This window comes from Mesocricetus auratus, unplaced genomic scaffold (assembly GCF_017639785.1).
Source record: "Mesocricetus auratus isolate SY011 unplaced genomic scaffold, BCM_Maur_2.0 Super-Scaffold_4256, whole genome shotgun sequence".
NCBI lineage: Eukaryota > Metazoa > Chordata > Mammalia > Rodentia > Cricetidae > Mesocricetus > Mesocricetus auratus.
The window spans coordinates 84920405-84937372 of NW_024429182.1; the positions used below are offsets into that span (position 1 = coordinate 84920405).

Sequence of the window (16968 nt, forward strand, 5' to 3'; positions counted from 1 at the left end):
TAGATAATGGGAGGTATGCCTTTAAGAGGGGATATTGAGATGCTGAGGTTTGTTCATTCTTTCTCTCTCTCTCTCTCTCTCTCTCTCTCTCTCTATATATATATATATATATATACATATATATATATATGTGTGTGTGTGTGTGTGTGTGTGTGTGTGTGTGTCCCCCAAAGAACTATAGGCAAGTAAACTATGTGGAGAGTGGGAGAAATAGTCTTCCCAGGGAACAGCCCCACAACTCGTTAACCCGTACCAAATGGTCAGCCCTGAAGTCATATACGTACAAGTAATATACAGAACAGGTTGTCTATATAGTTAGGAATATTTAAATACATATGTAATGGGGGCTGGAGAGATATCTCAGAGGTTAAGAGCACGGTCTGCTCTTCCAGAGGCCCTGAGTTCAATTCCCAGCAACCACATGGTGGCTCACAACTATCTGTAATGAGATCTGATGCCCTCTTCTGACCTGCAGGGATACATGGAGACAGAACACTGTATAAATAACAAATAAATAAATCTTTAAAAAATACATATATAGGACTGGAGAGATGGCTCAGAGGTTAAGAGCACTGACTGCTCTTCCAGGGGCTCTGAGTTAAATTCCCAGCATCCACATGGTGGCTCACAATCATCTACAATTCAATCTGGTGCCCTCTTCTGACATGTAGGCAGAACACTGTATATGTGATAAATAAATAAATCTTAAAAAATACATATATAACAACAATGGGAGACAAATAGACCAGAAGATATGAATTTGACAGCCAGTAAGGGGGGGAGCATGTGAGAGGGCATGTATTTTAAAAACCTTAGACACAAGTGGAAGTGTAGGCTGGGAGTGTTGTTTAGTGAGAGAGCTACCCTGTGCTTAACATGTACAAGAACCTGGATTCAGTATCCAGGTCCCTAAATAATTAAAGTGGAGATACTTAGACCGATATACAAGCAATTGTTTACATTTGCTGTTTCTTAGGAATTAATTGGCAATAATGGGTTTTTTTATTTGCTTCTTTGTAGCCTTTAAAGCTTTATTTTTCAATAATCAAATGTTGTTGACTTTGTAATAATAATACTAATGAGAATACAACAAAGGTTCTGATCCTTCTTTGTGAGTTCGTGGGAATTCCAAGTCAAGGTTGAAATACCCACGGGTAGTCCCCCCATCACCAGCCTCAGCCCTGCCTGTCAGTCTGTCTCTTTGTAGCTTGGGTGACAGAAGAGTGATGGCTCTGTAGATTCTACACTGTGGTTTCTCTTCTTCATTTTTAGCATACTCCTATCTTTATGCCATCTGCAAGGGACAGGAAGCTCTGGTCTGACTGCAGAGTCAGCCACTGTGTTACATGCCTGAGTGTCCATCCATGTACCGTACACTCACTCTGCTGTCTCCTGTGACATTCTCTTCTGCAGCTCCTGTCCTATTCCCACTGCTCCTTAGGCCTCGGGTGGGTATTCTCTGGAGCATCATCGACATATCATAACTTGTAACTGATCAAGGTTGTACTTGGACCACTCAAGAGCAAATACCTGGAAATTAACTGACACTCATAATGTATGACTAAAAGCTGGAAACTGTGAGCAAATCTACCCAGCCTGTCCCCTCCTCTGCTATAGCTGAAGATGTGTTCTCAAACCATCCAATACTATGTGACACATAAACATTATTAAAAGGATAAACCGGGGTAGGGAGACTGGGCAGGGTAGGGAGATGTGTTGGGCCAGCTTATGTCAATTTGGCACTATCTAGGGTCATCTGAGAAGGGAGAACCTTAATTGTAAAAAACGTCTCCATTAGATTGGCCTGTGGCATTTTCTTGATTAATGATTGGTGTGGAAGGGCCAGCTGTGATTAGTGCTGCCCCTGGGCCAATGGTCCTGGGTTGGTATAAAAAAAGCAAGCTGGTAATCAGCATTGCTCCATGGCCTCTGCTTCAGTTCCTGTCTTCAGGTTGCAGCCTTGTTTGAGTTCCTGCCTTGGCTTTCCTCATGATGTACTATGGTCTGGATATGTAAGCTGTATAAACTCTTCTCTTCCCATGTTGTTTTGGGTCATGGTGTTTTATCACAGCAATAAAAAACAAACTGAGATAGACGTTATATTGCAAGTTGTAGTTATAGGGGACCTGGAGATATAGTTTACTGGTAATTTCTTTTCCTACCTTAAACAAAGAAAGCCTTGGGGTTGACTGTCAACAATGCAAAAAAAAAAAAAAAAAAAAGGTAAGTTAGTGCCTGACATTAAAATTGTTTGCTAGCTGGGCTGTGGTGGTGCCCACTTTCTTCTTCTTCTTCTTTTTTTAAATGCAAACACCAAACTTCTCTTCCTTTGGATACAGCAGAGAAATTCGAAGGAAGGAAAAAAGGAAGGAACAAGAAGCATGAGTTGGAGGACCTGTGGGGAGCACAAGCTGAACGCTGTCATGCTCTGATCTGACAAACTCCTTACCTGAGCTGTGCTCACTGGTACAAAGGACATTATAAACACACATTTTACAAGACAGGCTCCCTTCTTTGAAGCAATCATTAAATTATACTTGAAAATCTGAGTAATATTAGAAACTGTAAGTAAACACCTATTGAACTTAAGGGTGTGGCAGAAAAGTCCCCTTCTCCTCTGGCCCCGGTTGGTGAAATGCTTTGGGTGTGAGGTTAAAAAGATGGGCAAGAGAGAGCTGAGTGGGACAGTGTTGAATGAATTACGCTCAAGGGCTAAGAACCAGGCCCATAAAGTCTGAGGCCAGAGAAGGGCAGGCACAGCTCACAAAGGCTTCTGGTCTGACTGGCAAGGGCAGAACCTGTTGTCTCCACAGAGTTGCAGTGACACTAGGTGGATACCAACCATCACCTGCTTTCCCCACTGATTAGGTAGACAGGGCAGTGGGCTCAAGCCCTCAGTCTTCACGTAGGTAGGCATCCTCTTCCTGGTCAGCCCTCTCGTCACCAGCTTCCTGGGTTTTCTGGTGCAACTCTTGTGTCTGTGTTTCAACCAGCTTGGTTTCTGCTTTCTAGGAGAGCTGGCACATCTCCTGCACCTGCGACTTCACCAACTGGATGTGATTCCTGGTGGCTATGCAGGCCTGATCGGCTCCAGTCTGATAAGCAGCCTCTGTAGCCATCTCTGACAGGCTAACTGCAGTCATCCAAGTGGTTTCCAGCTTCATGTATTCCTTCTGCTTTGAAGACATCTCAACTCTGGCTCCTATAATCACCTGCCACACTTCATCTTCCTCCTGTGAATTCATTTTTCCAAGTAAACTTGTATTTTGTCGATACAGAGACACTAATGTATAAGCAACCTTTGTATACTGAGTGATTGCTTCGATCAGAGTGAACATGGTTTGGGACAGAAAGGTGGAGTTGCTATCTGTCACCAAAGACACAGCCCTCCTCATTAGTGCTTCGTAAAGAGATTGAGGCTCCAATTTCTATGCAATAGGAACTGCACACAGGGTCATGCCAAATCCAGCCAGCATCGTTTTGTGCCATGGTCTTATCAATGCTAAGAAACTGCGTTTCTTAGAGTTAGCCACGATGGGGACACACTTTCCATACCTGAAAAGGGAGGCTACCCTCCGGGACATCCAACTTCTCAGAGCCGCCATCCTGCGGTGGTGCCCACTTTTAATCCCAGCACTCAGAAGCCAGAGGCAGGCAGATCTCTGTAAGTTAGAGGCCAGCCTGGCCTTCAGGGTGAGTTCCAGGACAACCAGGGCTGGACAGAGAGACTCTATCTTGAAAAACCAAAATAAATAAGCAAATGAATAAATAAATAAATAAGATAAAGTTGTTTACTATAGAGGGATCAACCATGGGACACCATCCATCCCCAGGTTCTCTCCTTTCTTTTCCTTCTCTGTAGGGAAAAGGGACCAGTCAAAAGAAACACACCCTGAGCAGACCCAAAGAAACACACTTTGGCCCTGCAACCAGAACTAAAAAAATGTACCCTGACCCTGAAACCGGTGCCAAAGGAACACACTTTGTCCCTGGAATCAGAGTCAGTGAAAGAAACGCACCCTGGTCCTAAAATTGGAGCCAAAAGGCTAAAAAGGACCAGAGAAAGAAACACCCTTTGGCCCTGAAACCAGAGCCAAATCTGACCCTAATCCTGTGCAGAAAACTAACCAATCCTCGAGCAGAGCTCTAGCCAATCTGAGCTCAGCACTAAAATCTGACCAATCCCCACCCTGGAAGCCCTATATAAACCCTGTGTCTGTTCAGCTTGTGGCTGTTCACGCTACCAGGCTGAGGGCAGTCACTCTCCTGGATTCTTCCCTCCCAGTAAACCCCTTGGATGAGCTTTGGGTGAAGATCTTCTTTTGCAGTGGTGGTGGCGGTGGAGCAGAGGCGACCCTGGGCAGAGCAGAGCAAGCAGGGTTGTAACACTTTTGCTGGGGAAATCTTCCCTTGGCAGAGCAGAGTTGTTACTCTCCCTCTCTGCTCTCCACTCTCCACTCTCCTAGAGCAGAGCAGAACTGTAGCAACTCAGCCCTAGAAACCTCCTGCCCGAGCAAAACTGCTATACTTGGTAAACATCCCCAGCTGGAAGACCCTCTCCTGCCTGAGCAGAGCTGATACACTGGGAAGCCTTTCCCTGAGGCAAGGCTGTAAGCTGCTATGCTTACTGCTGCCTGTGGTAGTCCTTGGCTCCAGAGCTCCAGGATACCTTTCCATCTGTGACTCCCGAGTACCAGAATACCTCTCCTACCTGATCCCACTGAAATGCCTACATTTGGTGCTGTGACTAGAATAGGCTCTCCTGGTGCATGTGCTCCCCATCGTTGTCTGAGCCGCACTAGGACCCTATCTCTCATCTCCAGTTGGCCTGCAGCAGACTAGCCTTCCAGCTCACTGATCACTCAACACTCCATCCACCATCAACAACTGCGTAAGTTTCCCCTTCAGTCCCTGCAAACGTTTCCCTGAGTGTGAGGAAGTGGCCATTGATTGTCTGGCACTCCTCTGGTACTCTTAGAGGCCCAGGTTCCCCCAGTCACCATCCTTAAGACTATGGCTGGTCCTCTTCACCTGACCCCATCCTACCACACTTGAGAATTGCAATCCTGCAGCTTCATTAGGCCCAATCGGGTCATTGCGCCCCCTCCAGACCCTCTTTCCTGTCTCCCCCAAGGAGCTGGCTATAGTCACACAGCTCCTCTAGGCCCTTGTGGCTTCTACAATTCCATTCCTGACCCTTCCCTGTGAATGAGATCCCTCTTAGAGCTCGGTTTCCGTCTACGCCTTCTGGCCTCTAGAAAAGCCCTGGTACCAGGCGCCGAGTCTCTTCTGGCTTAGCCAGGCTAAGCCTGACCCCCTGTTGAGTTGGGTGACGACCCTCTAAAGGGCTTGGTCCTCTTTCAGTGGTCCTCCCTGAGTCCTGGAGACGCCCATGACTACAGGCTGTAGTGAGCTTTTCCTTCTCATCCATGGGAACCGTGTCATCCGTACCCTCCCATTCCCCCTTGGATTGCCTCTTAGAAAACCTCTAGCCTCTAACCTAACACCTAAACTGAAGGGCCCTAAACTTACTTTTGTAATCAAATTTTGTCTAAATACCCCTTAGATAATCAGTCCAAATGGCCACATAATGGCACCCTAGCTCCCAATATTACTTGGGACCTTTACAACTACTCAGAGCAATCTGGGAAATGGAAGGAGATTCTCCTTTCCTATATTCAAACCTTCTCTTTTCTCCACGCCAAGCCCAGTTTATGTCTGGCCTTTGCCCCACACACATACTATGTAAATGTCCTGTCTTTTAAGTAACTATTGATAGATCTGTAAGCGTTTTTTACAAAATGGGAGCTGGAAGCTGGGTCTAGTAGGGGACAAAAACAAAGGAGCAGGCCAGCTGTGGTAAATACTCCTCAGGCCAGCTGTGGTAAACACTCCTCAGGCCAGCTGTGGTGTACACTCCTCAGGCCAGCTGTGGTGTACACTCCTCAGGCCAGCTGTGGTAAACACTCCTCAGGCCAGCTGTGGTGTACACTCCTCAGGCCAGTTGTGGTAAATATTCCTCAGGCCAGCTGTGGTGTACACTCCTCAGGCCAGCTGTGATAAATACTCCTCCCTGGCTGCTGCATCTTTCAGCTCCTTCCTATGTCCTCTGCCTCTGTCTAGGGTTCAGAATCCCTATCGTAAGCCTTTTTTGTTAAGTTTGCTGGAATTCAGGTTTCCTTTGGGTATGCGTGGCATTGGACCATTGTTTAATTCTGTCCCACTTCAGTTAAAAGCTGGCTCTGGAGTTGGGATATGGCTCCCCCTCCTCTAGACCCAAGCATGCTTATTTAAAAGGTTTCCTCCAAAAATCTTTGTCCCATATCAGGAGAGACACCTGATATGTGACAGAAAAGAGAGCAAAAAAAAAAAAAAAAAAAAAAAAAAAAGGGCCAAACTATTCCCAATGGAGACTATTGCTACTCATCTCATATACTTTTGTTCTCTAAACCTTTTGCTAAGGTATCTTAAAGGAACCACATGGTATGCCATTTTTACATACATTCCTACTAAGGAGGAAACAACTCTTAGCTATGAAACCCAAACCAGACAATTCCTCAACTATTTTCTATCACACTAATGAACCCCCACTTATTAGCCTCAACCAGCAGCTCTCTTTCTCTCCAGTCTCTCTGGTTTCCCTTTCTCTGTCCTCAGCAACAGACTGCCCACTCAGTCAGGGCTGAGTCCATGACATTAAAGGAGAGTACTCCACTATCATCTATAAGGCCTTACTCTATAAATACCAATTGGCTTTCCTCACCCTTCAGTCTATCTAGAATGTTACTTCTATGTTAATCAGGTATAATAAAAGTTAAGATTCAACAACCTCAGACAGACCTTCAAAAACTTAAGTAATAGCTCAATGTTTATGGCCAGTGGATCACTAATAATGCAATATAAAACTAGATACTACCTTTCTAAACCCCTCTTCTCTCTCTTTTTTTTTTTTTACTTCTACTAGTGGCACCCTGCCTTATAAATGTCTTGTCTAAACTCCTTCAACAACAAGTTCAAAAAATTTCTAACCAGACTTTCAACCAGTTGTTATTTCAGGGTTATCAGCCCCTAGCTAAGGAACCAGAAAGCTACAACACCTGGACACATCTGGACAAAGATGAAGATTGTCCCATGAACCTTGATGACCCCATTCAGCAGGAAGTAGTCTAATGATAACACTGCCCATTTTCCAAACCCCAGTTTTATTAAACAAAAAAAGGGGGGAATGTAGGAAAAAGGGGCCAGTTAAAGAAACACACCCTGAGCAGAGCCAAAGAAACATACTTTGGCCCTACAACTAGAACCAAAGAAATGTACCCTGACTCTGAAACCAGTGCCAAAGGAACACACTTTGTCCCTGGAATCAGAGTCAGTGAAAGAAATGCACCCTGGACCTAAAATTGGAGCCAAAAGGCTAAAAAGGACCAGAGAAAGAAACATACTTTGGCCCTGAAACCAGAGCCAAATCTGACCCTAATCCTGTGCAGAAAACTAACCAATCCTCGAGCAGAGCTCTAGCCAATCTGAGATCAGCACTGAAATCGGACCAATCCCTACCCTGGACAACCCCCCCCCCCAAGAATCCCTATATAAACCCTGTGTATGTTCAGCTTGACAGGTCCAGCTGCTTCCTTCCAATAAACCCCTTTGATGAGCTATGAGTGAAGATCTTCTTTTGCAGCGGCAGTGGTGGTGGAGCAGAGGCAACCCTGGGCAGAGCAGAGCAACCCTGGGCAGAGCAGGGTTGTAACACTTTTTCCGGGGTAACCTTCCCTTGGCAGAGCAGAGTTGTTACACTCCACTCCGCTCTCTGCTCTCCACTCTCCCAGAGCAAAGCAACTTCATCCAAGAAACCTCCTATGGAGCAAAACTGCTACACTGGGAGAAATCCCCAGCTGGAAGATCCTGTCCTGCTGGAGCGGAGCAGATACACTGGGGAAGCCTTTCCCTGAGGCAAGGCTGTAAGCTGCTAAGCTTACTACAACCTGTGGTGGTCCTTAGCTTCCGAGCTCCAGGATACCTTTCCATCTGAGCTGTGTAACACTCAGTATTCTGTGGCTCCTGAGTGCCAGAGTACCTGACCCATCCCAATCCGCCCGAAACACTTACATTCTCTTTCTCAGTTTTTCATTAAGATCTTGAAAAATTGCTTAGGATTCCCATAAATTCAAAACTGTCCTTCCTCAGTCTCCCAAGTGCAGGGATTACTGGATGTACAATCACACCTAGTTTGTGTTTAACTTCTTGGTTTTTTTAAACACAGGATCTCACTTTGTAGTCCTGGCTTGCCTTGAACTAGGATTGTTGTGGAGTTTTATTTTAACTAGACAAACGTGTTATACTTGTTTATATGGTGGAATATTACTTTAACTGTGTAAAAATGTGTTTTACTTTTGTTTATGCTGCATTTGTTTCATCTTGCCTGCCTAAGGCTCCTGATGGTCTAATAAAAGGCTGGACAGCCAACAGCTAGGCAGGAAAAGGATAGACAGGGCTGGCAGGGAGAGAGAATCAATAGAAGAAGAAATCTCGGCTGGAGAATAGCTAGAGAAGAAGAAGGGAGGAGAGAGGGAGGGAGACTCCCAGACAGGGCCAGAAACCAGGCAGTCACTAGCCATAGAGAAGCAGTGAAAGTCAGATATACAGAAGTAAAGAAGGAAATAAGATCCAGGGCAAACGGCAGATAAAGAGAAACAGGTTAATTTAAGTTAAAAGAGGTAGCCAGAAATGAGCCTAAGCTAGGCCGAGCATTCAAAACCAATAATAAGTCCATGTGTCATGATTTGGGAGAGCTGGTTGGCAGCCTAAAAAGAAAAAGCCTGACTGGATGGTGGTGGCTTTGCCAGGCAGTAGTGGCACATGCCTTTAATCATCGTTTAAGACCATGTCCTTAACCTGCTGTCCTACTGTGTTCTCACCCTGTGTAGTTTTAACCTGCACTGAAGAAAACAATGCACTCAACCTCATGTAGCACTTTCAATGAGATGGTCCCATAGCTCATATGTTTGAGTACCTGGTCCCCAATTAGTGGGTGCTGTCTAGTTAGGGTTACTATTGCTGTGAAGAGACACCATGACTATGGCAACTCTTATAAAGGAAAATATTTAATTGGGAGACTTGTAGTTTCAGAGGTTCAGTCCATTGTCATCATGGCAGCATGCAAGTAGACAGCTGAGAGTTTCATATCTTGCAGGCAAGTGGTCTGTCTCAGTGGGCATGACTTGAGCATATATGACACCTCCACAGTGACCCACTTCCTCCAGAAAGATCACACTACTCCAATGAGGTCACACCTCCTAATGGTGTCACTTCCTTTGGGGCCATTTTCTTTCAATCACCACAGGAGAGTTGAGGAGGTGCATTTTTGTAGTAGGTGTGTCACTGGGGGTGGGCTTTGAGGTTTAAAAAAATATATACCATTCTCAGCGTCCTCCTCTCTCTCTGCCTCCAACTTGCAGATCAACATGTAAGCTCTGAGCTGTTCATACCATCATGTCTGCTATCATGGATTCTACCCCTCTGAAACTGTAAATCCTAATTTAAACACTCTTTTTTATAAATTGCCTTGGTCTTAGTGTTTTTCACAGCAATAGAAAAGTAACTAAGACAGAAGCCTGTTCTGGTTTGACCTGCCTTTAAAAAAACAATGTAACCAACATTACTATGTCTTGAATTCCTATGCAATCAGCTTTTAAAAACCAAGCCAGATGCCAAGCTTTGATCTTACCTTATGTAGCTTTCCATGTCACTAACTCAGAATAATGCATGGAGATTGTGGCAGTCATTTACTGAGATCAGCCAACAAGTTTGAAAGCAACCTTGAGACAAATATCCACCACAAAATTGGAAGCAACATAGGGGAGCATGTTGAAAGATCTGCATGAGGTTTTAAGTGCTAGTCTGAGTCAGTTGGTGTCAGTAAATAACCTTTTCCTTTGTGAAACTCTTAAAAGTCTTGGTAGAAAACCCCATACCATCTTTTCTATGCCATTCAATAAATACATAGCAAATCCCTTTGTTGGCACAGGCACAGGGTCAGACTCACACACAGGGACATCACGCAGGCAACAGGGACAGAACAGACAGACTGCAGACAGCCCAGTAATCACAAACTGCAGGCAGATGAAAGATGTGGGATAGAAAGCAGAGAGTCCAAGTTCTGTCTTCATTTCTTAATGCAACATCGGTGCATTCTGGTGCCCCCTCTGAGGTGTCATGAATGTGTTAACCGATGTGGCAGTAAACGTGGGTGCTATCATGCCTAGCATGCTTAACTTTCTAAGAAGCAGAAAACTGTTGTCTGGAGTGGTCATACACAGCTTTTTATGTTGATATATGTGTCCTCATCAACAATTAATACTGTATGGTTTTATTTCTGAATTTCTGGTGAATGTATAGTGATTTTTTTTTAGCTTTTATCTTCTTATTATTGACAAAGGTATCTTCTCAAGTCTCGTTAGCAGTTTGTTTACCTCCCTTGAGTTAATGGTTTCTTAATTTAAAAAAAATAGGTGAATCCAGGCTGTGGTGACGACACACCTCTTTAGCTCCAGCACTTGGGAGGCAGAGGCAGGCAGATCTCTGTGAGTTCAAGTTCAAGGCCAGCCTGGTGTACTGAGTGAGTTGCAGGACAGGCTCAACAGCTGCACAGGGAAACCCTGTCTTGAAAAACAAACAAAATACCCCATGTTGTTAGGTATGTCCCACAGCTGGGGCTGGGATCTTCTGTATGGAGACTCTGGTGTGAGCTTTGAACCAAGCTGGTGATTGCCTTTTTCATAGGGAAGTTGATGGTCTCAGTCTCTTCCCAGAGGTCTTGGCTCTATGAATTTATAGTTTTCATTAAACTTGGGAAATTTGGGCTGAGTGTGATGGTGCACACCTTTTAGTACTAGCAATTCAGAGTCATAGGCAGAATGATTCCTGTGAACAGAGGAAAATTTGGGGTAGTGCTTTGTTCTGTATTTCTTCATCTCTTCCCTGGGACTTCCAGTTACACATACATTGGGAACTAATAGCTTGCTGATATTTTTTTCTTTTTGTTACTGTTTTTGTTTTCTTTGACAGAGTTTCACTGTGTAGCCTAGACTGTGCTCAGATGCACTGTACAGCCCAAGAAGGCCTCAAACTGGCAGTGATCCTCCTGCCTCAACTTACTGAGTGCTAGGATTACCAGCATGAGCCACTATACCCAATGCCAGCTAATTTCTCAATACTTTAAAAAGGGATAATTTCCTATCTTTTCTCACAAGTCTGTGAACTTTACATTGTCTGTGCTGAACTTTTTTCATTTCCTGATTTGAGTCTTTGTTCCAAGATGTAGTTAACTTCCTTGGACACAGTTTGGTACCTTTGAGGTTACTTTGTAGCTTTGGGGGTGAAGCCTATTCTAGGACTAAGCTGGCTTCAGTATCAGCAACATCCTTCAGGGCATTCACCCCAGGCATACAAGAAGCTTTCACAACTCTGGTAGTTGGGAGCATGAACTATTTCCAACCTTGTGGGAGCTCCCAAGTGTGTTCCTCCTGTTTGCTCCCAGCATTCTTTCCTTAGCATTTAGCTGCCTCTTCATGTATATGTAGTTACTATATTCAGGTAGATCAGCGCTTCTCAACTTTCCTGATGCTGTGACCCTTTAGTGAAGTTCTTCATGTTGTGGTGACCCCCAACCATAAATTATTTTTGTTGCTACTTCATATCTGTAATTGTGCCACTATTATGGATCATAATGTAAATATCTAATATGTAACTGCAAAGGGGTCACAACCATAAGTTGAGAAACACCAAGGTAGAGACTTACCAGACCCTCCTCTCTGGAACTCTGGAGATCTCTCTGTGCCCTGTGAGAACTAGCCATCTTAGCTTCCTTAGTCCTAACTCTTCCACTCAGAGACTATGCCAGTTCCACACTGGATGCCCTTTGTGGCCCGCAGCCTGCAAACCTTCCACAGAGGAAATAGATACAGTGTGGGGACTCATAGAGCAAATAGATACAGTGTGGGGACTCATAGAGCAAATAGATACAGTGTGGGGACTCATAGAGCAAATAGATACAGTGTGGGGACTCACCTTATTTTTGCCCCCTGCTTCAGTACTTTGCCTCCTGAGCAACAGTCCTCTGCTCTGAAATAGTTCTTTTATGGATGTTTGCCTTGTTTAGCATTGTTTTAGCAGAAAGTCAAATTCAGTGCTTCTTACCCCATCTTGGCTAAAAGTTGGAGTTCCTTATTCTAGAAGCCTCCTACAAGTGCCTGTGGTGTGCTCTCTCGTTGTTCACATTTGATGCGTGTTCCCTGGAGTGGTTCACTGATGCTATGTCCACAGTGCTAGTAAAGAGTATAAAACTGCTATATACCCCTCCCATCCAGCTTCTACATCATCCCTCTGCTTACTTGACCTTAGTTTAGCCTTTGACACTAAAGATCACTTCCTCATTCTTAAAATTCTGTGCACTGTTAGATTCCAGGAGTCACTTCTCTTCTGAATTCATTCCAGCCCTTCCAGATCATAAGAATCCTTTCTCACTGTCTCCTTTACCCTAAAATCCTGACTTCTTTCCCAGCCCTGTTCATTGATGTCTCAACTCTCCCTTATTGCTCTCACCCACCACCCATGACTTCACTTATCACCCACCTCTCATGACTCACAGATTTGTATTTCCTAATCTCTCTTCACGGTGCTCCACATCTACACAGCAAATTGCTTAGTGCAGATCTCTTCTTGGATGGCTCACTCACATTGTGTCCCCAATCCCAGTGCTTCCCTGAGGCCGTCATTAGAGCCCTGAGGGTCCAGCTCAGCATCTACCTTTCTGGCAGCCGAGAACATGAAAGACAATGCTTTCCCGTTTTTGCTTCTCCACCTGATTCTTGACAGTTTGTCTGCTAAATACCTTTTGTTCAAACCCTTCCTCTAGTTTCCCCACAATCCTGTTGCTCACGTCTTCATTTGCCCTCAAAGGGACTATTGCAACAGATTCCTATTTGCTCTCTGGCCAAGTGCTAGATGTGATTTTGATTTCTGCACATCACCCATTAGGTCAGACTATTCTCTTGCTTATGGAACTCCGGTGCCCCACTGGATAAAACCCAGATTCTTTAGTCTAGTATGCATCGGCCTGATTCAAGACTCTTTCAGACCAGGCAGAGCATCTCTTCTGCTTCTTATGTCCTTCCCCATCTTTGCAATGTCACAATTGTTCTCACTTTTCTACGCCCTGCCTGAATGCTTGTCTCTTCAGTGATGGTTCCTGGAGCCCCTCTGGCAGTTTCTCCACACATTTGTTCCCCAACTTACTGCAGGGCCCTATTGTAATGTGTCTTCACCCAGTTCTCCTACAGACTCTCTCAAAAGGTCCCACTCTAGTTGTCATTCCCTACATGTTTATGCACATATTTAGTTTCTTTTTTCTTTTTAAGGGGGGCACAGGGTTTCTTAGTGTAGCTTTGGCTATCCTGGAACTAGCTCTGTAAATCAGGTTGGCCTTGAACTCACAAAGATCTGCCTGCCTCTGTCTCCTGAGTTCTAGGATTAAAGGCATGCACCACCATCACCTGGAAAATGTTTATTTCTTAACCTAAAGCCTATTAATAGCTTCTTGCAGGGTACCTTATGAGCTCCTTGATAATGCATGTGAAATGATATGTTTTGAGGTTATTATTCTGGTCCACCAGATGTTTAGAGGGACCCCAAATTCCTAAACAGTTAATATCTCTACCTTATGGGAAAACATGATCAAGAAGTTATGTTTAGAAATCTGAAATTCAGCCGCAACCCACATTTCACAATGGGAATGGGATGGCAGCGGCTGCTGTTCCTGCTGGCTCCCAGTCCCCTAAGGAAGGCAGAGTTGAGGGAAGGGGCTTGTAAGAGCTTTCTCCTGCAGGTGGGGATCGTCAGAAGCAACCTCTCCTTCCCTCTTCCCCCATCTCTCTGTCTTTCTCATTCCTGTTGTGAGCACACACAACCTGAACGAATGCAGACTTGGAACTTGAACACACGCAGCCCTGAATGTACACACAGAGATGCACAAGTAGGCGTGCACACAGAGATAAACATACACAAACATGCAAGTGAACATGTGGATCACACACACTCTTCACTCCTGTGTCCTCCCTATGCACCTCCACACACCCACATAACCACGCATGCAGGCGATACTCACAGGGCTAGGCTCCCACAACTCCCTCCAGCAGAGAGTGAGCTGCACCTGGCACCAGGCCCATGAAGACAGCCGAGTGGAGCCATCTGTCAGGCTGAGGTTCCTGAGCACCGCCCATCCTGCCTGAGCTCAGCGGGTCGGCATGCCGGGCATGCAGCCTTGCTATTCTCTCTGGCTGATTCATGCTGAGTGAGCTGGTCTGGCTAGAGTTTATCGAATCGGAACAGAATTTTGACAAAACAGATGTCTTGTGAGCTTGGCATTAGTGGCTTCAGGGGACTGAGACCTGAGAAGGGGGGCTGTATGAGAGGGGAGAAATTGCTTGTAGATACACTGAAAGCTGCTGGTGAACTGAACTCTGGAAGCCGGGTGGGAGAGGGTGGGCTGAGGTGCCAGAACTAGGGTTTAAAAAGAGCCCTGATTCAGATTCCAGCGCTGCCACTTAGAAGCCACATGACTTGGAGCACACAGCTTATCTCTTTGAACCTTGATTTCTTCTACAAAACCGATCTGATAAAGTCACCTGACACATAGGTTTGTTTAAAAAAGTTATTTCAATATAGTAATTATCAATTAGCGCAGGGGCATATAACAATGACTACATGGGTAGTTATTATAATTAGGGTATATCCGAGTCCAGTGAGGACAAATACTAACTGGCCCAGTCTGGTAGTTCCTCTTAACCTACCAACCCATCCCCATTGGGCAGCAGTGTTGATACCCTATCATGACTGGTCTTCTTTTAAAAAGTCTGTTCCCTGTATCTTTTGTACTCCATCAGCCACTAGTCAGCTTCCTAACTACTGCTCCTTTCTTCTGCTCTTCCTTAGGATTTTTTAAAATATAATTTTAGGATTTATTTTTATTATTTTAAATTATGTGTAGACGTCTGTGTCTGTTTGTGGATATGTGCACATGAGTGTGAGTGCCAGTGGCCTCCTGGAGCTGGAGTTATTACAGACGGTTGTGAGCATGGGTTTTGGGAACTGGACTTAGGTCCTCTGGAAGAGCAAGTGCTCTTAGTGACTGAGCCATCCCTCCACCGCCCCCCCCCAATTGTTTTGTTTTGCTTTTTAGATCCAAGTCTTTCTATGTAGTTCAGCCAAGCTTTTAGTTAGAGCTCTTCCCATCTCAGCTCCTGATGCTAACATGCAGAATCACACACTCAATCCTCGTGCTCCTTTAGATTATAGGAGCTGTCATTACCCTTCTGACCCCACCATCACCTCTGCACTGCTCCTCAGGCTGCTGTGGCCAATGGACACTCACATCATAGTGCTCCTACCACTCCCTTACTGGGTCTGACATAACAATAGAAATAAAAATGGAATTTGCTGAGCCTTTATGATACATCAGAAACTTGCAAAGCAAATCTAATTTTTTGTTTTCACAATGCTTTATAAGGTAGATACTGTTAACATCCCCATTTTACAACTGAAGAAATTGAGTTTCTAGAACATGAAGTACTTAACCCAATACAGCACACTGATTATAAAGACATTCTACCGTCTTGTGGATTGTCAGGGGACATGGGAAGCTAAGCTACATCATTGTGCTGAGTGAGTCCTGATTTGGGGGATGTTTGAAATACGGAGGCAAGCAATGAGGATAATCTATTTCAGAAATTAAATAGTAATTATGCTGGAGCCAGGATTTGGGCTCTAGAAGACTTTGTGCCTGCAAAGTCATGCATATTGACCAATCTGTGGAACATGCTAACTTCTTTGTTTGTTTGTTTGTTTTTGCTTTTTATGAAACAGGGTTTCTCTATGTAACTACCCTGGCTGTCCTGGACTTCTATAGACCAGACTGTTCTCAAACTCACAGAGATCTGCCTGCCTCTACCTCCCAGTTCTGGGATTAAAGGTGTGCATCACCACCGCCTACAACATGCCAAATTCTTAATGTGTTCTATCTTATTCTGATCTTATTGCCTATCTGGTAGGTAGTTATAGATTTCTTACTACTGTGGGGATACCAAAACTCAGGGTAGCTACAAAATGCGTTTAGGGTAATGTAATGAGTCCCTAACATAGGACTCAAAACCAGGCCCATCTAACACCAGTGTCCGCACGCTTTGGTTCAGACAGAGTCTTGTTATATAGCTGACCTTGTTTTGTAGCTGGCCTCAAGCTCATGAATGCTGGACTTACAGATGTGAGCAGGTACATTTGCTCTGAGTCTCCAGGATCAACCATTATGGCAGCCTCTATGTGTCTCCTCCACTCAGATGGTTGTTTCCATAGTTTTCCCAAAAGCTCTCCAAAGAGTGGTCCTGTGCTGAGCCACAGTGCCATCCTGGTGACCTCTAAGCCCAGACTTCCTCTTTGTTGTGGGTAAAGGGATGCAGGCACAGTCCTGGGCACGGGGCAGAAAATTGGGCTCCATTTAGTGGGGAGTGGAGTGAAGACAGGGCACCTCCCAGCGAGAGTGCTTGTGCTGGGCCTGCTTCACCCAGCATCAGCATGGAAAGTAAGCCTGTTCTTGGTACCTGTCAAACCAATAGGCTTCCTCCCAATCTAGGACATTATTGGTCTTTCTTTTGTAACCCCAAACTGAAGTCCTGGACTTGCTTCCCAAAAGCTTCCACCAAAAATGGAAATTTTTACAAATGGTCCCTGCCTCCCTACCTTTGGCCATGTTTTGAAGTACTTAGACCGCTTGCTTTGAAGTAGTCCATTTCTCCTACGTGGCTTTGACTTTCAGCTTCTAAAACATGTATCACTCCAGTCCTGAACATGACTCATATATAGAACATCTCCTCTGCAGATGATGTGTTTCTTTTCCTCTCTCCCTTTTTGTAAGAA

General features: G+C 44.8%; 1 pseudogene; it reads right to left on the reverse strand.

Annotated features, from left to right (window-relative positions):
• Positions 1-2303: 2303 nt before the first annotated feature.
• LOC110341936 lies at positions 2304-14294 on the reverse strand (annotated as a pseudogene).
• Positions 14295-16968: the final 2674 nt, after the last annotated feature.